The sequence below is a fragment of the Gopherus evgoodei genome, chromosome 3 (genome assembly GCF_007399415.2).
Source record: "Gopherus evgoodei ecotype Sinaloan lineage chromosome 3, rGopEvg1_v1.p, whole genome shotgun sequence".
Lineage (NCBI taxonomy): Eukaryota > Metazoa > Chordata > Testudines > Testudinidae > Gopherus > Gopherus evgoodei.
The window spans coordinates 95998407-96022319 of NC_044324.1; the positions used below are offsets into that span (position 1 = coordinate 95998407).

Consider the following 23913-nt stretch of genomic DNA (forward strand, 5'->3'; position numbering starts at 1 on the left):
TTGCATTTCCTAACTTCTGCTTTACTTTGCAACCTTAATATTCTTTCAACAAGTTTTTTTTTCCTGTTATTTATTAGGTTTTCTAAGACAGCAAACTGAAAAAATCAGGAGCTCCATCATATAGCATCACAGAGATACCTACATGGTTAATCAGCTGGCTTCATTCCCACCCCAGCCAGCATCCAATGCTAGTCTCTTCCCCAACCACAGCCTCCTTGTCCAAACTCTCCCTGCCAGTACCACCAGGTTCAGGTCTTGTCCCCTCTGTTTCCCTCCCTATCGCCTGGACCCAGCAGGGGAGCTATTGGGAGCACAAGAGATACAGATTTCCTGCTCTCAATACTAGTGCCAGCAATAGCCAAGCCTGGAGCAGCAACTGCAGAGAAAGTCTTTGGCCCCAGGCTGGAGTTTACTTAGTATGGGCCAAATCATCAGGAAATTAGTTATGAAGCTCTAGCAAGTCTCACTGAGCATGTGTGAACTACAATTTTTCAAAGGCATATGACTCAGCCAAATTTGAGCAGATTTTCACAAGGACAGCGATTGGCACATACCTGATACAAAGGCCACCCCCTGCCAAATTTCAAGTCCCTGCTTTAAAGACTTTGGGGGAGGGGGGCAATCTAGGAGCTGTTCAAAGGAAAGATCATCAGGATTTAACATGGACAAAAATGTATTTTTCTCTAGCTTTGTTCTTGGAAAACAGCTGAACCATATTGGCTGCATTCCAAGACCAAAAATAAAATAAAAATGCCTTGAGAAAACATGCAGCATACAGAATTTCAGCTCAAAGAGTCAAGTCTGGCAAAATTATAAAACTGAAAAATGAGTCTTAAAATAGCTACCTTAATAAAAGGCAGTGCTATCAGCCCTATGTACAATAATCATACCACAGAAATTTAGGAAAGACCTTTTAGGTTATTTAATCCATCTCCCTTCTCTGCCCCCCACCTAACAATGAATTATTCTTGTAATTCAGTTTTATCAGTCGTTGGTGCAGTCAAGTTTTAAGGGTCCTAAGTGACAGTGCTTCCATTTTCCTAATATTCAGCCTAAATTTTCCTTATTAGTTCTAGTTTGAGTATTTTCATGCAGCAAGACTATAAAACTGATTCCAAAATGTATGGCAAAGTCACTAGATAGGCAATGTATACTGTTCTACTTGTGTATATGCATAATTATAGTCAACATTCAGATGACTGAGTTCCATCACACTGTGAGCTTTATCTACAGCAAGGGGTGGGGGGGGACAACTGGTGTAAGCATGACTCATCCATTACATGTATTTCTTATTAAAATAACAATGAAAAAACTTTAGATTGGTCATAATGCATGGTTTTGTGCTACTCTAGGCTGGTATTCTCAGAAGATCAAGATTTATCAATATCTATACCTGCACCTACCCTCTCCTATTTCAACATTCCTACATGTTTTGTGGTTGCAGACCTGGTCTAAGTAAACACTGCTAGCTTTTACAGTTTCTATATCCAGTACTGCCATAGCAAATATCTATTTAAATCAAACTGAGATACTTGGTAGAGATATAGGCATGCCGGTCCGCAGAATGCTCCTCCTGCCCAGAGCTATTTCAGAATGCTGCTGCTGTCCACATTTGAAGAGTAGACAGAAAGTCTTAAAACACAATAAAATCTCTCCCAATGCCATGTCAGCACTACTATTTCTTCTACAGCAGAAGAAGCAAAGAACCATTATAGAAGTAATGGTATTCTTGAACACTTAGCCTCAGTGAAGAGAAAGGTAATGTCTGCACTAAAAGTGCTCTATTAATATAAGAATACTAGTATACTAAACTGCTAAATGGCTGGTAATGTGACTGCAGTTTTATATTAGCAATGCTATGCTTATTCTCCCCCCCGCAAGCTGCGCATGAAACAAGCTAGATAGATAAAAGTGCAATTCTGTGGGTATAACTGCATCTACACTAGAGGCTTTTGCTGGCACAGCTACGTGCATCAGAGATCACACCTCTTCCCACTCCTGCCAGACATAGCTATGCTGACAGAACACTGTTGCATAGACCAACCCTGAGTGTAGCTGGTCTTGCTCTAAAGCAAGAGACTTACAGCAATGAATGACAGAGCTGCCCACTTATATGAAGTGGTTGCAACTAACTGATCTATTTTACAGGGATACTAGCAACCAATACCAATAGAAAATATAGACCTAAATTTAAACTGATATAGCTACATTGGTGGAAACGCTTCTGGGGTCACTTCTTTGTCTGTAAGAGGCTTTTTTAAGGTTAGTTTAAGTTAACTGGGAACAGATTTAAATTAAACCAAATTTAGCAGCTCAACCTCAAATATGAATATTTACGCAGCCGTTTATGCTGGTTTAACTAGGTCAGTTTTTAAACAGATCTATGTTAAACTCTTACTTGGGCCTTGTCTACATGCGAAAGTTGAGACACAAAAATGTGCTGGATTTTTAGCCCACAAAACATAACACTTGTGTGAAAGGAAGTGAAGAAACCAGACTACCTCAAGAAAATTCATTCGCCCCAAAGACAACAATAATAATATATGTTTTTAAAATTCTGGGTTCCCCCACCCATTGATTAAATTTCAGCAATAAATGGGGAATTTCTTTTTTTGGTTTTCCTTCTGTCCCAAGGGGATTATTTTAGTTGGCAACCATCAAAGCATACCCAGTGTGCAAACCAAATCTGAAGAGAGGTGCCACTGCAGCTAAAAATACAGAGCAAACATGAAAGTCTCACCAAATGTGATACTTATGGTTTAAGGACCCAATCCAAGAATCCTCATCCAGCAAAACTAATGGAAATGTTGCTAAATTAAAATATGCAGGTGGAAATCCCAGCTGAGGCTAGAATTAAAAATTCTGCCCTCCCTGCAAGGTACTGAATGTCTTTAACTGCCCACTGAAGTCAAACAGGCATCAAGAGTGCCCAGCACTTCAAAAGGACCAGATAATTTCCTAGGCATTTCCTAAATACAACAGTGAAAAATTGCAATTGGATATTAATTTTCTAAATAAGATTCAACCTCTGGGAAGTGAAGGATAAAAGTTGAGACCCAACATCATCCTAAAACATTCTGAATATTAACAATGTGACTTAAAGCTGTTCAGGTCTATAACTCCAAATACTACAAGGCCCAATTCTGCTTACATTTAAGTTATCTATAGCAAAAATCCTGTTTTCATGCACAAATGTAGCCTATTAATATAACTTCAGTACTGCAGCTGGCTGGTGGAACAAAAAACTGTTAGATTGCTGAATATGCCCAGAAGGCAAACTGCCCAGCACTTCTTTTTGTATCTTCCACTGGTTACTGGTAGCGAGGGTGGAGGAGGAGGAGGGGATGTAACAGAACCCTGTTCATTTTTTTTATTTATTTTTTTTTTAAAGAGGACAATTTCCCCCATCTGCACACTCACAGAGAGACATAAAAGCAGTAAAGAACATACAAATAAGCCCAGTGACAGAGCGACCCTCCACTGACACTGTTTCCTTGTGCATTGACTAGGCATAGTTTTTGCAATAACAAGCCCCTCCATTGGGGGTGGAGGGAGGCTTTTCTTAGAGAGACATTGAATCCTACTTTTTGTCTGAAATATTTTTAATCTACTACAAATTGAGTCATTTGTCATATCTAATATATCCGATTCAGCAAAATTATAGACAATGCACATTCCTGACCATTTCAGTTATGTACGTGTTGAAGCTTGTGTGCACACTTCAACAGTCCAGGCCAGACATTTTGGAAGATTTTAAACGTTAGGGGATTTTTGGGGGGTAGGGGTGGGGGGGTTCAGTGCAGGATTGCACATATTTTTAATCGCTGGAAAAGCAAGAGCAACCTTCTGGGCCCATGGAGAAAAGTCACACCCATTTCCTTTTAAATAATGCATTTGGGTTCACCCCATCTGCTCTTGCTTGATATGCAGCAATGCCCCTGACCTTATCCACTCTTCATAAGCTACTTGCATGCCAGAGAGTAACAGCTATTTACAGAGAAAGCACTATATTAACCATGAACATCTGCCAACATTAACAACAATATTTGTAGGATCAGCCTCCATTACACCAGTTCATGCATGTCAATTTTCAGAGCAGTATGTTATAAGCCAAGCATGCAGGACTCATTAGCAACAAAATGACTCTAGCAACTAGTTCTCCACACAATATATTGAAAATGTACATTATATGCTGAACATATGTAAACCTGAAACTGGAAAAACTTCACTTTAATAAAATTTGAATGCCTTGGTGTCTTTACTGGAAGGTGTTAAAGAAAATTACATTGCTCAGTAAGGAAAAAATAACTCAGCTTTTCGCTGGCAGATTCTGTAAGACTGGGCAGCAGACGCTGACAGCCAAAAGGCCTGACTTTAAATAAATGCCATCTTCAAAGTATTTCAAACCCCAAGTATTCAAAGTCATGAGTCAGGCTCCACAAAAAATCATGACATTTTAAGAAATTTTTTTTTTAATCTTCTGATGTTGTAGTATTTGGGGTTCATGTGTTGAAACTTCTCTCTACAATCATTACAGCTAGAATCTTTTAAGAAAAATGAAAGCTGATATTCAGAGCTAGTAACACACGTTAAAAAACACACAAAAACCCACCATCACCAAGTTCATGACAACTGCAAGTTGCCAATACCATCTCTTTCACTACCAGCAAGTACCCAAAGCTGAGTTTTTGATGAGTTCTAAGATATCATGCCACTAAAATATCTTTCCTCTCCACTGATATCATGAACAGAGCAACAATAGCAGTTTTCAAGTGCACCAATCTAAAATAAGATCCTTTTTTCCCCCTGAGATATTTGGGAAGGAGATGATGAGAAGCATATCAAAACTACTAAAAGAACCCAAAATGATTTTAATATAGTCCTTCCAAAGCAACATTACCTTTTACATTTCAAATGAAAGGTATGTGTGTGTTATGTGGAGATAAATATAGAGCTTGTTTTTGTATGATTGAAAGAATCTTATTAGAGTACCTAATTTCCAATATTAGCAAAAAACACAGGCAAGTTATAACTTTACACCAAAGCTAGTCAGGTCAAGATTTCCTTTGTTTTATAGGCTAGGCTATTACTATTTTCCTTGTCAGCTCCAAAGCTTGGAGACTTGAACTGGATGTTTCAGAGGAAGCATTCCTACATTCTCAAAATTGCCATCTATCAGAATTTTATCACAAACCTCATGATATCTGTATTTTTGAAAAAAAAAACCCATACTCTTAGAAGCTTGCTATTATATGAGAATCTGAGCCCTCATAGTTGCAAAGAAAAACCTGAAAATGTGACCAGGATGCACCCTAAAGGCTCAAAAGCCAGAAGGCAAATAAAAACAACAACAAAAAATGCACAACACCAAGAAAAGCCTTTTATCCTTTTTAAGTCAGTCTCACAATTTTTGAACACCTAGGGTTGGCAATACTGGATCCCAATCCTGCAAATATTCATATAACTTTACAAGAGAAAGTGTTTGGTCCTGCCATGAGGGCAGGGGACTGGATGCGATGACCTCTCGAGGTCCCTTCCAGTCTTAGAATCTATAACATAAGCTCACTATGGTGTTCGCAGGAGCAGGGCCTCAGACACTGAAATGAAGTGCTACTACCTCAGGAAAAGGTATTCAGATATAGAGCTGGGTGAAATTATTTGGCCAAAACGTTTTTTCAGCAAAGTTACAGATTCGGCAACACTGATATGTTTCATTGATTTGTTTCAGTTTTACTGTATTTTTAGTGTTGAAAAAAAAAAAGTCATCTTTCATTCTGATATTTTCCCAATGAAATACTTCTATTTTTCAGTTCAAAATGACTTTTCATTTTAAAGTTTCCTTCAATTTTATTAAGTTTTCAAAAATGTTAAAAAATAATTTTTAAAGTTGGTTTTAATTTCATTTCTGAGAATTGTCAGCAAATAAAAATCCATTATTCAGAAAGCTCTGTTCATATCTCCCTACCATCCTTTCCAGTTTTCCTCCTTCCAGTTTGCCAAAAAAAATTATCCTGCATTCTTTCTAGTTTGTATACTCTTCAGGGAAAGTCAGGTTTTGTAATTTGTCTAACATTTAGCTTGTGGCAAAACACTGTGTGTTTAATCAGAATATATACAAACAAACAGTAATTCTAAATATTCTCCCTATCGTCTCTTCCACACTCTTTCAGCTCATTGACAAACTCTGACTAAGAAACAGTTTTGTATGAAGTTTTCGTGGCCCCTTCATGTATCAAACCTATCCCAAACAAACATTTACCTGATCTGAAGCATTACCCATATACACAGTACACTAGGGCAATTAATAAATTGACTCCCTGAATCAAGATAAGATAGATGACAGAAAATGACTTCCTTGCTCTGCAAGGCCTACATGCTCTTAAAAGACAGCCAAACCCACACAGGAGCGGAGCTTAGAAAGAAACCATGACAATTATTTAGCCCTCTTTAAGGGCCCTTTGGCAGTTTTGCCCCAGTAACAAGTTCAAGATAGGCCCCTTTGGTCATACTAAATGGCTGAAATTCCAGGTGTTTCCCTACGCAGTACAGATGTTGATTTCGCAATAGCCTTTAACTGTGCTATGGCCCTCCACACATCAATACTTCCAAATGACCTGAATGAGCTATTTGATTACATTAATCCTCTTATTAAAGGCCCTCTTCTTAACTTCTCTGAGGTTCCTTCATTTTATCCTACAGCAACAACTGTACACTGTAAACATATAATTCTCTACTACTGTGCAAAACAAAAAAAAATCCAACTTTCTATTTTAATCATCACGAATATAAGTACTTCTACAGTATTATGACCAAGGCCATTTCAAACACTTCTGCCAATTCAAGTACAGAGAAATTCTTTATATTAAAAGATCAGTTGACTAGAGAAAGGTGAGGTGGGCAGGCAAGAGGGATACAACGATGAAGACAGATTTGCTGTGGGTAGGAGTGGGCTCCTAGAATAGTTCAATCAGGACCACTATGAGGCTGTCAAATATAATAAGGGGGAATGTGAGAGGAAAGCAGTGGCAGCAATAGCCAGAAAGGAACAGGGACTCAGAGGAAGTCCCCTGGTGGGACAGAAGGTAAGGGAGCTAGAGAAGATATTGATTTCCCCCTTCTACCTCCCCCAAACCAAAGCCAAACATTCCCTTCCCTACAGCTGCATCCTTTCATGCCTGCCTGGGTGTTTTGGGAGAGAATGAGGTTCTCTCAATACTGAGTAGAAACAGGGAGCAGAGGAGCAAGCACGCTTTGGGTCCATGAGGCACAGCACTGGCTCAGTGCAGCCGTCTCCAATCATTTTTTATAGGATGCATGAGGAGTAAAGAGGAAGTAGGCATAAAATACCAACTCAGTCTCCTTGTAGGGATCACTCTCCATCCAAGACTCTCTGCAAGAGCAGGTTCTGTAGCCTCTCATAACTGACCCAGATTAGAAGGATGGTAGTCATCCGCTGACTGGTATTCACTAGGTATGTTACGAAACCAAATTTCCTTGGTACTTAGGTAATACTGCCGCTGAGTAAGAGTTGTATCTTAAATACATTTTTTTTCTGCACTGAATATTTGGGATGATATGTACTTATGTTAGTCAGATAATATTACATACGCTACTGAAGTTTTGAAACCCTTAAAAGCCCTCTGATTTATTAGAATCTCAATATATTACTGTATTATCATTCACAATTTGGGACACTGGAACAGCACGCTTGTTAGATGTGAGGATTCACACTGTTACTGAATGTGACATTTAAAGTGGCTTACTAAGTATTCTATTCAATAACTATCACAGGGACATAAACAGAACACACATACAATGCCTCTTTTAGTGGATAATGTATTTTCTTGTATGTATTTTCTTCATTATTTTACTAAAAACAATCACCGTGGTACTAAGTTGTTGCCTCAGTTTATATTACTGCATGCTGCAAGAAAAAACTGCTTAGTGCAAAATGCCAAGATTGTGTGCAGCACAATATAAAAACCCAAATGTTTCTGGGTGCAAAGTTACTCATTTTAATGAACAAACACTGGCATGCTATCTGCCCCTTTAAATATCAAGGAGTTTTAAAATGCAATAAGAAAAAGCTACAAGTACACGGAGGGATAAGATCCTCACAGACTCATAGATCAGAAGGGACCAATATGATCATCTAGTCTGACCTCCTGCACAAGGCAGGCCACAGAACCCTACCCGTCCACTTTTATAACAACCCCTAACCCAGGACTGAGTTATTGAAATCCTCAAAATCCTCAGCTGGAGCCAATTGTTAGAGCTTCAGCAGTTTCAGTGGAGCTATGACAACTTGTACTGTACCATCAGAGGATGTCTCTCAAAATGCCTGTTTAATTTACTAAATTAAAATTTGAGAAGAAAACTGTACTTTCCAGGAAGAACTCCACAATAGGCCTCAGATAAAAACAAACACCTTCTTAGTTCTAGAAACTGACCTCAGTTATACTAACACAGTTAAAGAAAAGTCACAACATGAACAGTTAAAAGAAAATCTAAAGTAAAATGCATTATTGTAAGTGACATTTTCTTTTAAAGTGACACGAATACTTTTTCACTAGAATGCTCTACAAATCACTTTCCATGTGATATTACCATTTAAATTAGAGTTTAGGATTACTGAAATCTGTTATGTGGTTTGACTGTTATTTCCTCTGCACATTTCCTCAGCCAAAACAAGTATTGTATATTAATAAACTGATGGCACTATAAGAAGTTTTTACTGTCACAAGTTTGGGATGGCCAGATTACTCAAATACATGGTGGAACCATTAGCAAGACTTCCTAAGCAAGTGGAAGTAGGAGCTCACCCTGCATTGTCACATAGGTTTTGAGAACAACATGGAACAAAATAAGTTTCTCTCTGCTTTTTCATCTTTGGAGTACACCAGCAACTATTTTTCAATTATGACATTTTACAAGATTAAATCAATTCACATAATGATTTGAAATTTACACAATTTGTCAAATACAAGAGCACATATATGGCCTACATAAATTTACCCTGCAGACAGACATGACAATGCCTTTGAGTTGCATTACTATATGTAGTATGTCGAGAAGTATTCTCCCTCTCATTGTAACATGATTTGAAAGAAGGATGCAATAGTGTCTAGAAATAAAGTCTTATAACGGCAGTGCAGATTCTAACCATGTTATAGTCTTCTGATCACAGAAGTCTGAGCAGTTGTTAAAGGTGCAACTCCCGAACAGCATTACAGTAATCCCTCCTCCTGGGGGATAGATACATTGAAGTAACACTTACGTATTTTTTATGCCTAATACTAGACTTTAAAACAAGTTTTACCATCAAGTAGTGAGTGTCTTCTAAATTTTAACATATTTCGTAATAGTGCACAGGGGGTGGCTCTGGGGATTTTGCCGCCCCAAGCATGGCAGGCAGGCTGCCTCCGGCGGTTTGCCTGCGGAGGGTCAGCTGATCCCGCAGCTTCGGTGGACCTCCCGCGGGCATGCCTGTGGGAGGTCCACCGAAGCCGTGGGACCAGCGGACCCTCCCCAGGCAAGCCACCGAAGGCAGCCTGCCTGCTTCCCTCGCAGCGCCGGCAGAGCGCCCCTCCAGTGGCTTGCCACCCCAAGCACGCGCTGGGCCCTGGAGCCGCCTCTGGTAGTGCACAATAAACATCCATTTAACCGTCAATCTATTTTAGGTCACTTTGCTCATGCAAGAACATAAGTTTATTCTTTATATATTACCTCCCCTTCCAGGAGCCAGATGTTGGACCATAGTAAAAAGACAAAACTCACCATTACTTTTGATAGGTGCAGGATTAGGTCTAAAGTTTTGGCTAAAGACCACATTTTTGCTAAGAAACCAATTAATAAACAAAACAAAAACCTCACCAAATAGTTCTACTGAACTATATTAGCCATAAGAGGATTAAATCTAACTTTAGTAAGATGTAGTTTATATGACACATCATTAAACAGTTGACCACAAAGACATAATTTGGCTGGCTTGTTTGACAAATTCTTATGCATGGAAAAAATATATCCCTACAGTGGTTTAAACGAGTGCTCAATGAGATCATCATGAATATTATATTCACGGAACTTACACCATCCACTGTTCAATTAATCACGTGATAGTAAGTGTAAAAATTACAAGACGAACTCCAAACAGCAGTTCTCACCATCAAAACTAAAAACTGGGTTGAGGGAGAAATCAAATACAGCCTTTAATATTCTACCTACTAACGCATAAATCAAATCACTTAACTCTTGAAAAAGGTTTTTTGTAAAGTTTTGGAAACAATAAAAACATTAAACACATCTTTAAAAATCATTACATCAAACAGACCAACACCAGAGGGGCTACAAATAATAACTTAAAAAGAAAACCCAATCCATTCCCATAAACATCTTCTGTTTCTACCTCTTATATAAGAGCCACTGGAGCTGCTCTCAAACTCACACAGAAATAAATTCTCTTATAAACTGGATGCTTTTACTCTTCAATACATAGTTACTGAACAGAGATGATGAGGCACACAGTTTTCCTTACGTTTTCTTTAGTCCATAATTTCTTTTGTTCATTTTGGCATCCCTGCTTCGATGTTAGGACTAGACATTCTGCTCCCGTTTTCAGCATGCCAGTAATGCTGGCTTAAGTGAGCAAGGCTGGCAACTCTAATGCTTGTCCTCTAGTTCCCCTCATTCATAAAAGGTAGAAGGCAAAGAGATTCTTTTTTCATAAGATTTTTCTCCTGAGGGCTTTTTTCTCAGCCAGCCTTTTCATTTAGTTATGTTTACCACCAAGAAAACCCCTCACTCTGGGAGTCTGAAATCAAAGATAAGCATTAGCATAAAAAAAAAATCTGAAATTTCTCTTAAGTGTTGATAGAATCATTATGATCCAACATTATATGCATTATTAATCTAACACATGCCATTTACTCTACATGTGTTGCATCCTGAGTATAGTATGTAGAAGTAAGGATGAGTGTGCTTGTTTGGATCCAAACGTGACCTTTTTTTTTTTTTTTTTTTTTTTTTTTTTTAACATGAGAGATTTAAAACACAAAGAGAATGTTGTCTCAAAGCTCTGCTTCCTGAGTTCATCCAGGCCCTAAAAGTACCACAAGAAAGGAAATTCCCAATTATTTCTGACCTGAATATCTTGCAAGCAGTACCACGTTGACAGTGGTGCAGGGGCCACACACAGAAGGGGTCCATAACCAGTACTGGGGCATCCCAGGCTGGGAACTTTGTTTGGCCAGGCTGCTGAGCGCACCTGGTACTGGGGCAGCCACCGTCTGCGCCCCCCAGAGGCATCAGCTGGACTTTGTGGCTGGCAGCTGGATGTGGAGCTATTGTTGCCTGAGGAGGGGAAGCAAGGTGCCCATTGAGCCCCTCTCCCTGCCTGGAATGACTCTGCGAGGCTCCGATGGCTGAGGGCTGCGGGTCAGCCCCTTGGCTGCGCTCCTTTCTTTGAGAGATGGGTGCCCCTCTAGGTGAGGTGCAGAAAGGACAGCAGGGGCCCAGGAGAGGGGGAGCTCAGCAGCCTGGCACGGTCTGGGGCACTGACCCTCCGAGTTCACTCCAACCACAGGCGGGACTTGAATGTCCAACCTTCTTGGTGCCCAGGCCTGGTAAGGTGGAAGTGATCATTCACTAGGCACCTCGTGCTCTGGTTAGAAGGGTGCCATCTCTCAGCAACGTATGGGGCCCATGTGCTTGCTGGGCACCCATGCATAGTCCGCCTCCCCAGGGTATGGGGGACCTAAGCAAGTTGGTTGGAAGTCCCAGAGACTGTCTGATCTGTTCTGCTCCCCTTCCCCTGGCTTCCCAAACATGCAGCCCCAACCTCCCTGACTCCTGAGCGGAATATTCAGCAAGGGGGACTCAAGGAGATGGGGACTGCTCTTTGTCAGAGAGAGAGGTTTTGATTTGTGCCCTGACATGATGTGACCTTTTAAGGAGCAGCTGCATGAGCCTTGGCTTATTTATGGGGAATGAGAAGAGTGTGATTGCTCCTGTAATCATTTTTAATGCAGATGGGTATGATGGCGTTATTATATTCCAACCAGGCATGGAGAGGAGTGTGTTTCCGTTTTCCTCTCTCTACTGTGTTTCCATGAGCATTTTCTGTTGAGCTCTTGAACTTGCTTTAAAATAACAGTATTTTACTTCATGCTGAATGGCCTGGGCCCAGCATATCTCAAAGATTGCCTAAAGCTTCAGGATGAAGATCATGATATACAACTTCGCTTCTCAGGCACAAGCTTGTCTATGTGGAAGACAGAGCTGTCTCAGGGGCTCGTCCAAGATCGTGGCACAAAACTCCCACAGGAGCTAAGGACCAACACAAACCTTACCGCCTTCAGCTGCAAGTGCAAGGGCTTTGTTAGCAGTTTTTACCCACAGTATTTTATTTTGTAATTTTTTGTTTTATAATTTATTTTATTTTTGCCCTAGGGCTACCATTGCTGGTACCCTAGTGGCAGCCACCTCCATCTGCAACTGAAACTTGTAAATACTGTAAATAAACCTCTGCAGCTGTGTCAGTCTCCTGCCTTTTACAATCATTTCCCTTGGGGGCCCACAAATATGTTTGGCGCCAGGCCCACAAAAGGTTAATCTGGCCCTGCTTGCAAGCAACTCTATTACTTAGATTTCCAAACTAAAAATATTCATAGGGAATTTGGATGAACTGTGGGGTTTAGGAATTCAAACCGACCCATTGGAGGGTCTCTCAACACTAGTTACTGTACATCAGTAATACTAGAATGTAGTAAAACTGATGGACACAAATAGTACCTTCACACTAAGGATCTTAAAACACTTGTAAAATAAGTTAATTTACCCTTCTTTGTAAAGTAGAAAAGATGGAGACACAGAATTTAAGATTACTTGGCAAGACAATAGCCGAGTGAGAAAAGAAGCAGCCATGTCTCCTAAATACCCTCTCTCTCATTCTAACAAGCAGATAGCAATATATCCCCATCCACTGCAAAAGTAAAAATATAAGACAGAGAACCTGTTTTAGCACATTAACAGATTAGAGAGTGAGAGAGATTCCAAGAGAGCCCATCTACAAGATGGACTAAAAACCAGGTAAAATGCCATTAATCTCACTAATTTAAAAAAAAAAAGAGAGAGAGAGAGAGAGACAGACATTATTTGCAGAAGAGTATAACTCGCCTACTAGAAAGGTAGAGGCCTTTATCCCGAGTCTTACACTTACCCATGCAGATGTGGTTATATCCAACCCATTGCTTCTTAGTGAGGTACGTATAAAGAAAAACCCAGCCATAGTTACAATAATGGAGTTAATAGCTCCTATCATACCTCCTGAAAACCTCACAGACAAAGTCAAGGAGTTACTGGAGCAATGGTATCAGCCCCATGACAAAACTTTATCTCTCACCTTCCTGTCTAATGTTAAGTTGTAAAATAATGACCAGCTGAGGACAACATATGGGGAATTAATTAGTATAAAGCAAAGTCTAGGGAGAATGAATGTGAATCAAAACTGAACATGTAGAATACTGACAACCTTTACTCCACGCTTAACGCTGTACCATGAGTCATAGGATGTTGGCTGATAAGTTTTCAGTATCACTTCACTAATATACTTGTGAAAAAATGTTTCCAAAGCAGAAACTACCTTGACAAATGAAGACCTGACAAATGCATACAACACAAAAATGAGTAAGAATGCAAGCATGTCAGAAATATTCAACACATTTTGAACAATGTTAATTTATTATTATTTTTTTTACTAGAGAAAAATTAAAAGTGCTGTAGAATAGCAGAAGCTGCTAGGACTCTCCTTGGGTTTTAAAAAAAATCTCTAGGCATTTATACTATACTCCTCACAACCGTATCAAAAGCCTCAGGGTCAATGTTATAAAATTTACCATTAAACCCAATTTTTGCTATCTTGACAGTATGATCTTTTTTATAAAATGCCAAGATGAACAGAGCAGAAACATCAGGTGGCACACTTCATCTTTTTGCAAACCGATCATATCTTGGAGATCTTTTAAAGAGTAAATATTAAAAAACTAAGTTATTTTTGTACAAATAATGGCCCACTTAATTTAAAGGAGGGCTTAACATGTCACAATATTTACTAGTAGATGCATATCTACTCATCTTCCCTTTACTATGATAGTGATTAAAAACATAGACTAATGATATTTGATTCACTCCAATAGTCCAACCACTACATTCATCTTGGACTACTGGATTTGCAGAATTTTGCAAGCCTGATTTAGAGCACTCTCTTTAGGGTTAAGCTAGTCCATCCACAGCAAGCTCTATCTGGAATTCCATTGAGACAAATTTACAGGAAGACTGCCTGCTTGTGGATCCTATATCTTCACCAACCAACACCAGAAAAGTTAGGTTTGGGGAACTAAAATATTTTATGTTGCGATTTGATTCCTCAAGCTACCCTGTTGCTGAAGTTCAGGTAATATTTATTCATATTTCATAAATTGAAAAAAAAATCAAAGCATTTATAAACAGGGTGATTATCTGGAAAACCTCAGCCTGAATTGCAAATGCATGCTAATACACTATAAAGGTTTGTAGCCATGAATTTGGAATAGCACAAGTGGTATAGCTCTAAGTGAACTCTGGAATTTATGGGAACTTGTTTGTGACAAAACTTTTATCACCCCAAATACTCTGTAAACATCTCTACAGAAATATTTGAGAAATTTTCTTTTTCTAAAATGGCATGTAAGCCATAAGCTGCATTTCACATCTTAGTTCGTATTCCTGACAGTTAAGGGGCAAGATCATTGCTGGTATAACTGGACTCAACTTTATTAAATGTGGCCCAAAAACCTATGCTTGAACAACAAACGTAACATTCTTTGAAGTATCCATCATTCTAAAATAGAAGAGATGCAGTGAAAGGCCCATTTGTTTTTATATTCTAAATCAGTGGTTTTCAACCTGTGGTCATCAGACCCATGGAGGGTCTGCAGACTATGTCTAAGGGGACTGCGAAAGGTGACTACGGCCTGGTCTACACTACGCGTTTAAAAACCGAATTTAGCAGCATTAAACCGATTTAACCCTGCACCCGTCCACACAAGGCCCTTTATATCGATAAAAAGGGCTCTGCAAATGAAAAAAGGTTGAAAACTACCCTTCTAAATAGTAATCCAGCTAACGGATGCATAAAACTTGCTGATTTGAGTTTGCACATGTAATAGAGTTTTGTCAAAGCTTCCATTTATTATGTATTTATACAAAAATGGATGCCTGAATCTCTCAAATAAGGTCTTAGGAAGAGTCTCTGCCATGAAACTGGATTCCCCCCCCCTTAATTATATTTAAAAAAAAATGAAAATCTTTCTGTGATGCATCTACATTCTTCTGACATCACCTGTGCATGACCCTTACTTTCCTCTGTTGCTGCTTTTCAGCTCCTGGATCTCCTTGGCCTCTGACGCTTCTCCTACCTTTTTTAAGCTCTCCCCTACTTCTATGCACCTCATGCTGTTACTGTCAATTCAGCTTCAGAACAATTTTCAGTCACTTCATTACAAGTGACATAATGTAGTCATTTAAGAAAATATTTTTAAAAGGGCTTTTTAAGGCTTTGGAACCGACACTTTGTGAGTCATCTGAAGCATAAGCCCTGTGATTCAAGATTGTGAAAACAAGGTTTTGTTAATGAGGTCTCTAGGGTTTAACAAGCGCCCTATCTTTTAGTGCTAAGCTACAGAGTTTCCTTTACGCTATCCTACAAAGTTCTTTACAGTTTTTTAGGATAGCACTGGAAAGTGCAAACTGCAATTAGATGATGTGAAGCACTCTTCCCTGGCAGTACAGCTCACTGGCTATCCACCTGTTTCAGAGATTAGTGCCTTGGCTACACTGGCGCTTTACAGCGCTGCAACTTTCTCGCTCAGGGGTGTGGAAAAAACACCGAGCGCTGCAAGATACAGCGCTGTAAAGTGCCAGCGTAAACAGTGCCGCAGTGCTAAACCCCATCAGGATGTGGAGTACGTGCAGCGCTGGGAGAGCTCTCTCCCAGCGCTGGCGCTGCGACCACACTCGCACTTCAAAGCGCTGCTGCGGCAGCACTTTGAAGTTTCAAGTGTAGCCATACCCTAGCATGCCACAGAGGAGCAACTTCCCAACACCACTGTTTCCAGCTCCTTACAACTACTGCATGCCTACAGTATGGAATGGACATGGATTTATGTGGGCTCAAGAGAAGAGGGAGCACATTATGCTGGCTCTTCTTCTCCCTTTCTGCTACTTTGGGGGATTTTTCCAACCTCCTATTTGCTTGCCCCCAGCCCTCACAACTGCAACACACAGTTTATTTTATTGCCTTGGGTCTCAGTATGAAGCACTGTATTTATAATCCTTGGAACTGCTCTTTGATTAAAGATATTTTTGTGTAATTCATCTGCTTACCCACAAAAACTCTACAAAGTTATTTGTGTAGTAGAAGAATGTTTTTAGATATAAGGCTTTGCTGGAGTTAATGTCATCCTCTCAGTTTAAAAAAAGTTTTATGCTAAATAAAGGTCTTGGGTCCAACTCTGTGCTAGTCTTTTAGTAGTCTTGCTCCCTGTGCTAGGCTTCCACAGTTGTGATAAGCAGGGTGTTCCATCAATATCAAGTGACATAGGTTCCTGTCCTCCCATGAAACTCACTTCCTCTCCTGTTCTGAAGTTGCCCAAACACGTTATTTTTGTGAGCCTCATTTTTATGGGGCATTTTTTGGGGTGGGGGACATATAGCAGGAATGTTGATTAAGGCACGAAATTCAGGGGGCAAAGCTGGTTGGAAAAATTTCAGACCCATTTTCCAATGGAAAATGGAGTTCCACTTAAACTGAAACTTGTCACAAGATTAGTTTCAATTTTGCAGAAAAGTTTCATTTTGGAACAAAAAAATCAAAATGTTCTGACATCAAAACATCTTGTTTTGGCATTTTTGAAATAAAACATTTTTATTTTTGTTTTGAAACTTAAAACATATGAAACAAAGTTAAATTATACATTATAAAATAGAAGAGTGCAAGTTGAAACAAAAGTTCTCAACTGCCCTGAAACAAAAAAGCTTAGCAATTTTCCTTTGTGCAGAATTTTGAGGGTTTTGTTCTGATTCGAAATGAAGCTAAATTTAAAAACCCTTTGCAAAATGAATTGTCATCCTTCAGCCAGTGCTAGACAGGAGATGGGGTACTTTTCCTTTGCTGCAAGGCGTAATTAGTTTCTGATGTATATGGTCAAAGTTATTAGTTTTGTAAATAAATAATAATAATTGGAGATATACCTATCTCCTAGAACTGGAAGGGACCTTGAAAGGTCATCAAGTCCAGCCTCCTGACTTCACTAGCAGGACCAAGTGTTTATGGTCCCACTCCTGAAGAGACATGATTACCTTTACAAACAAGTATTCCCACTAACTTCAATGAGACTGCTTGCATGAGTAAAATTAAGCACATACACAAGTGTATAAGAATCTGGTCTTTCATTTGATGTGGTCAGTGTCAATGGCACCAAAGTCCATATCCTCAAGAGGTATTTATATGCCTAACTCCATTTGAAACCAACTGCAGTTAGAAGCCTACAGAGCTCTGAAGATCTGGACTATACATTCTAAGATAGATGCTTTTTTGGACAGTTGCTTATAAATGTAAAGTAAAGGAACAGCCTTTTTCATAAGGGCAGAGAACTTTTAGTGACTGCTGACTTCAGTTAGCGTTGCAAGTGCTCAGCATCTCTGAAAAATCATGTACTAAATAAATGGCTGACTTGCAACATATAGATCCAAATCCTGCAAACCCTTATTCACCGAACTAGACCTTAATTGCCAGATCTCAATGAGACTACTGAGGCAAAGGCTGGCAGGGTCAAGCCCTATTTTTGTAGCAGTGACTTAATCACTATAATGAATTCTTAGGGGTGCAGAAAGGGAGGCATTATTAGTTCTCTTACTCTTGAAGGAAGATCACAGTAAGAGTACACAGTGTCAAATGCAGAACTGTGATAAGCTCACATGTACAATGCTTTGAACATGTAATAATATTTTATGCAGAACTAATACTTTCTAACAACTGAAAAAATAACACTCTTGTGAGGTATACACAACCTTAAATCATCATGGAGGGACCATGTAGTTTTAACTTGTCTAACTGAATTTTTATTAGACCATAAATCCAGTGAAAATCATATCATGACTGTGTTCATTTTAATCAAGCCCATAGAGCCAATGGCCCCAAAGGTCCTTTTCATGCTACGCTCCACTTGTGCACATTTGGAAAACATTACTCGGATGCTTCATGCAATGTAATTATTGAACAATTAAAACTATATTAAGACAATTGATTTTACAACACTCTTTGTATTTTACTCTGAATTTTTATATTAACTGGTTTTAATTTTTAAAAATCTAATATGAGTGTTAACAGTGAAGTTAAAAATAACCTTTACTTGTAGTTTTCCATCATATCCATAGTATCTTCACTGACAGCTCTGCCTAGTATTTTGTTTCATCTCTACATGCAGGTGTCCTTATTGCCTAATAAGGACTGTATTCAACCAGTCTGAAAACTATTTCCTGTTAATTATAAACTTTAATATAACTTAAGTAATATCCCCATGCCATTACACATTTTATCAAAAGATAATATAGCATAACTTCAGTTGTGTGTCCAGAGCTGAGGAAAGTGTCAAAGTTAATTACCTCACAAAACACATCCCAATGAAGGAAATTATTATTATTGCATGCACATGGTATTGAAATGAGGTTTTTTTGCATTAGTGCTTAATACCAATAGGCTCACAGAAAAAACCCACAAGAACAATCTGAATATTCCAGTGAGCTTCTCACATGAGTTTATAGAACAGGAATGAAATAAGCTTAGTCCACATAATAACTGAAAAGGCAGCTATTAAGCCATATTACTTTTAATGAAGAAAAAAAACACACTGGTCACAAATGTAATAAAATGTATTAAAAGTGATTCAATTTTTTCAAGAGGAACCTCGGCAAGACACGTTTTAAAAAATATCATACATAATTGACATCCGTTAGGTTCAACTAATCTTTTTTCTTAGAATATGCATTAAGCATTAAAGGTTTGAGTGAATTCTCTATTATTCCAAGATCTTCTGCTCTTCTGGCTTGGATGATTTCAACTGGCAGGCAAAGGTGGGTGGCAGGGGAAAAACAAGAAAACCACTCTTGGTTAACTTTTAAGAAATCACTATTGTTACAAAAACAACTAAAAAGGTTATAACTGAAATATTAAAAAGACATTTCCTCCCTATATATTCCCCCACTTAGTTTGCTTTGTTCATTTAACAGAACTTTATATACAGTTTTCTCTGTGTGAGTCTGTCATAGCAAATGAGTGAAAACCTATTTTTAAAAAATTGGAACATGGGATTGTAAAACCACAAAACTCAGCATGTGAGTGTAGTGCTGGAAACTACTTTCAATTCATTATTGAAATAGTCTTTATTTCAAGTTAGCAGTGTCCCTTTAATTTGCTGTTCTTCATCTATGGGAGCTAGACAAAACCCTAACAAACCCACTTCCCCTACAAACATATAAGCAAAAGATCTTCACCTGCAATTGTTCAGAGCATTGGCAAGGGAGTACCAGTTAAAAGATATTTAGAAAACTGGAAAGTATGACAGCCGTTTGGGTAGTTAGAGGAAGGATGTGGGAGGTAAGGAGGCTGCATACAGGCAGGAAAGTGACAAGGTCTCTAAAAGCATGTTCAGTACTCTGTGTTTCTTACAAACCCGCTCTGTTATTAATCATTCCAAGAAACAGAATGTATCAAAATGACTGATGAAAAACTGCAGTGTGTTCCCTTGCACTTGACCAAAATCTTCTCCTTAAGCATCAGCCCCATCTCTCTCTCCCTCCCCAATCACTACTGAATGGATGAGGCTATTATGTTCTCATTTTAGAATTAAAGAAATCCACATGGAACAGCAGCAAGGCAAGTTATTGAGGCAGTAGAAACCAGATTTCACATTATTAAAGAAACTTTGACTACAAATATACTGTAGCTCTGCAGATGCAGCAAAATGTTGGCACCATGGTGTGGCATTTGGTATCTTTCACTAATCTAAATGTGGCTGGAAAGGAATTGAGAGCAGATCAGCGGCCTCATCTGGGGAGAGAGAAGCCCCAGGGAACAGAGAAAAGAAACAAGAAGCAAACCTCCTTTCAAATCCTACCACCCTTGGGCATTCTGTGCCTCTCTTCACTGAAAGGGCCCTTTGTCACACACACAAATCCTATAAAATCTAAGAGAGATAGACGGTTGTTTTATTTGTTATTCCCCCTCCCCCTTTTTCTCTCCCCTAAATTGCAGCAAATAAAGCCCTGTGATGAATCTCAGTTACCCCTTTCTAGCTCAGTAACTAATAAAGCCTCACCCTGCAGTTCAAGAGTTAAATGGGGGTGGGGACAGAATGGGACAAAACCAAAAACACGCAAATGGTCCAAAGCAGGAGAATGGCAGCATGGGTCAGAGCCCAGCTACACATGAGCATCAATTATTAAATGATTACATCATAGTTCGTATTTAGTTCCTCTAGAGCGCTTCAGAGCCACAAAACATTAAACAAAACCGTGAATTGATCAAGCCGCACGGCGCCACGGGCTCCCCCCAGCAAGCTTGTTATATTCTGCCAGAACTGGCTTACCATCGCCCATCATCCTCAGCAGCAGCAGGGTCACAACAATCCACCCCCAGGGCCAACCCCGCAGCGCCCGCACGATCAGCAGCAGCAATAAAGCTTCCGTTTTTCTTGGGGGTAAACTACTACGGGGGGGGGGGGGCAAAAACAAACGTGTACGGAAAAATACATAAAACTGATGTAAGGCTTCTGCATCCGCAGCCTCTCCCCCTCCCCTCCAGGCACCGCTCCCCTTGGCGGGGCTCCAGCTGCACGCCTAGGCCAGGGGGCTCGGGGTGGAGGGCACCTGCAGCAGCGCTGCCCCGACCTCTCCCGAGAAAGCCTCCCACACACCCACCGACACCCACACAAAGGAAACAACACAGCAGCGGCCGGCGGCGCAGCATCTCCTCCTCCTCCTCCCCAGGGTCCCCCCCGGGCCGCAGCCGGGCCCTGGGGCTTCGCTCCCTTACCTGAAGCTCAGCGCAGGGCTGGCGCGGCCAAGCCACGCTCACAGCATCCCCCTCGCGGCGGGGGGCCGCCCCAGGTGACTCCTCCCCGCCCGCCAACGCCGGCTCCTCCAGGGACCACACGGGCGCAGCAAGGAGCGGGGCGAGGCAGCGAAGACCCCGGGAGCCGAGGCAGCAGCGCGCGGGCTACAGCCGGGGCAGGAAGGGAGACGGGCTCGCAGGGGCGTCGCTCCGACTCGCCGCGTCCTCCCCTCCCGAGCGACAGCGGCGGAGCCCGGCTCCGGCTCGCTCCCCCCGCCTGACAGATGGCGCAACCGCAGCCGCGCCCCCGGCCAACTCGCGCTGCTTCGCCGGAGCCGGGTCCCCCCCCGCCGCGGGGGCGGCCCGAGACTGGCAGCCCCAGCCGGCCTATGGCGAGGCGCAGCGGTGGGGGGGCTGCTGCAGTTATTGGCAGGCGGCGGCAGAGGAGGAGCTGGGGTGCGCTGGATTAGGTTGGGCGCCCCCGGCTTGCAGTGGGGTGGGCGGCTAGGTGGGCCTGGTGCCTTGGAAGAGCTGTAGTATCGGGCACGACACCCTTCGTTTGCCGGTCGCTCGCCCTCTGCCCTGCTGTGCTTTGCAATGCGCCGGGGCGTTCTCCCGTCTGACTAGTGAAGGGCGCAGGTGGCACCGTTCAGAGAAGGCTGGAGCAGTGGGACCGAAAGTAGCGGTGCTGCTGCACCCCCTGGCTTGAAGTAGTATGAAAAAATTAATAAACACCAAACGTGTGGTTTCCCTCAGCAGCACCCACACTATCAAAATTGTGCCAGCCCCCCTGGCTTGGAGGTATTAAACCATCCTCTTCTCCCCAGGAAAAAATACAGGAGCTCGGAACTGGGAGCTTGGATAGGCCCATTGTAGCTTTAATGGCCCTCTTCAAATCAAAGCTGGATTCTGGACCCTCACATATGGGGGGCGGGGGCGCGCAAGTAGGAGGGTTTTGGTTAGGGCCCATCCATATTCTAATATTTTGCAATGTGAGGCCACAGTGTTGCCAGCTCTTGATATTTTATTGCTCACTTGAAATATTTGGTGTTTTTCTCAAAGCAGGAGCCCTGGTGTCCTGTGATTATATGAGACTGTCAGTTCCCATTTATTTTTAAAACAAGCCTCTTGCCTCATGGTGGCAGAGGAAAATACTAAATAAATGTATCATAAAATTCAGAAACAAGAATGAAAAGAAAAATAACACTCTATTCAAACAAACAAACAATTTAGGACATTTGACGGTTTGGGATTGGCAATATATAAGAAAACACTGCCAGTAAAATGTACAGATCTCACCAGTGCTGTGGTTATAACCATTTTCATTTATTGCAATTATTAGTAATGGCAAATATTTAGCACTTATATAATGCCTTTCACCCAAGGATCACAAAGCATTTTAAAGAGATTGACATTACTAGGTTATGAACTCTTCCGGATAGAGTTTGTGTCTACTTTTACGTCAATACAACATGTAGCACAGGGCCCCCTTCCCCACCCTGATCTTGACTTGGGCTTCCAGGAAGTACAGTAGTGTAAATAAGGACACACTTCACCAACCATGGAAATACCAAATGAAGGGAAAAGTCTCCTGTGTTCCTTGCCACTTCCACATTGCCTCTAGGATGACCAGACAGCAAATGTGAAAAATCGGAGAGGGGGTGGGAGGTAATAGGAGCCTACATAAGAAAAAGACCCAAAAATCGGGACTGTGCCTATAAAATCGGGACAACTGGTCACCCTAATTGACTCCTACACTGTCACCAACACTCCAACATTCCATAAGGCTTTCACTTCCACCTCCAACACCAATTGAAAAGCAATATGTATCCCAACTTCAAACTTGCATTATAAAGCAAAATCTTAACAGTAACCTCAGAATCCTGTTTCAACAGATGAGTACATCTGACTGTCACACATTCCTTATATTTTAGAGGTTATTCTCCCTTAACATTGCTGAACTCACCATTAAGATTCTCTGGATGAGGGGTGAAATACAGAAGTGGGGGGGGGGAAGGAAATAAGAGATAAGATCTACAGGAATATTTTATTTTAAATTTGTATTATATTTAATAAGACTGCACCCTCTAAATGTTTCCTCTCGGGTTTCTGATATTTAACCCAGTGAAGCATTTGATCTTGTTGATTTATGATGTCAAAAGAATTTCTTGATGGAATTATAGTCTTAATATGTTCAACTGAGGGCTTATTTCCTATCAGGCTGCCCACAGCAGTCTGACTACAAGAACACTTCAGCTTCCTGGATTTCTGTAGAGATGTTTTTTGTCTGTTAATTTTAATTCAGGACCTTGGTGTGCACATATAGTGACTTTGTACGTGGAGCTTCTTTTGAAACCAATGAGAGTTCGTGAGCACAAAGTGTGGGCTATGTTGGGCCACAGTTGGGCAAAAAAAATTTGAACAAAACCATTTTTTTGCCCAAAAATGCAGGTTCGAATCAACCAAAACATTTCACAAATTCACGTGGACTCAAACTGATTTTTTTTCAGAACTGCCAGTGAACTGAAAAATCAGTTATTTGCACAACTTTATACGGGGCCTACAATGTTGTTGATTAAGTTATAATTTGACTACAGAAGCATGAACACTCAAACAAAAATGGTCAGGATTTTAAGTAACAGTTCAAATTCCTTCCCAGTCTCAGTTAAACCAATACTTAATATGGCTTTTCTATCTTTAGGCCTGATCTATACTTAAAAGTTTTAAAAGCATAGCTATGAGCTATGAGCATAGTAATGCATATGAAT

General features: G+C 40.6%; 1 protein-coding gene across 5 annotated transcripts in view; it reads right to left on the reverse strand.

Annotated features, from left to right (window-relative positions):
* Positions 1-21416, reverse strand: part of FYN (FYN proto-oncogene, Src family tyrosine kinase) — a 185461-nt gene extending 164045 nt beyond the window's left edge. For 3 of the 5 annotated variants that reach the window (XM_030556142.1, XM_030556140.1, XM_030556141.1), the window contains exon 1: positions 21128-21416. The gene's annotated coding sequence lies outside the window, so the exon portion shown is untranslated. The remainder of the gene's footprint in view (positions 1-21127) is intronic. The other 2 variants (XM_030556143.1, XM_030556144.1) reach the window with 2 other exon arrangements.
* Positions 21417-23913: the final 2497 nt, after the last annotated feature.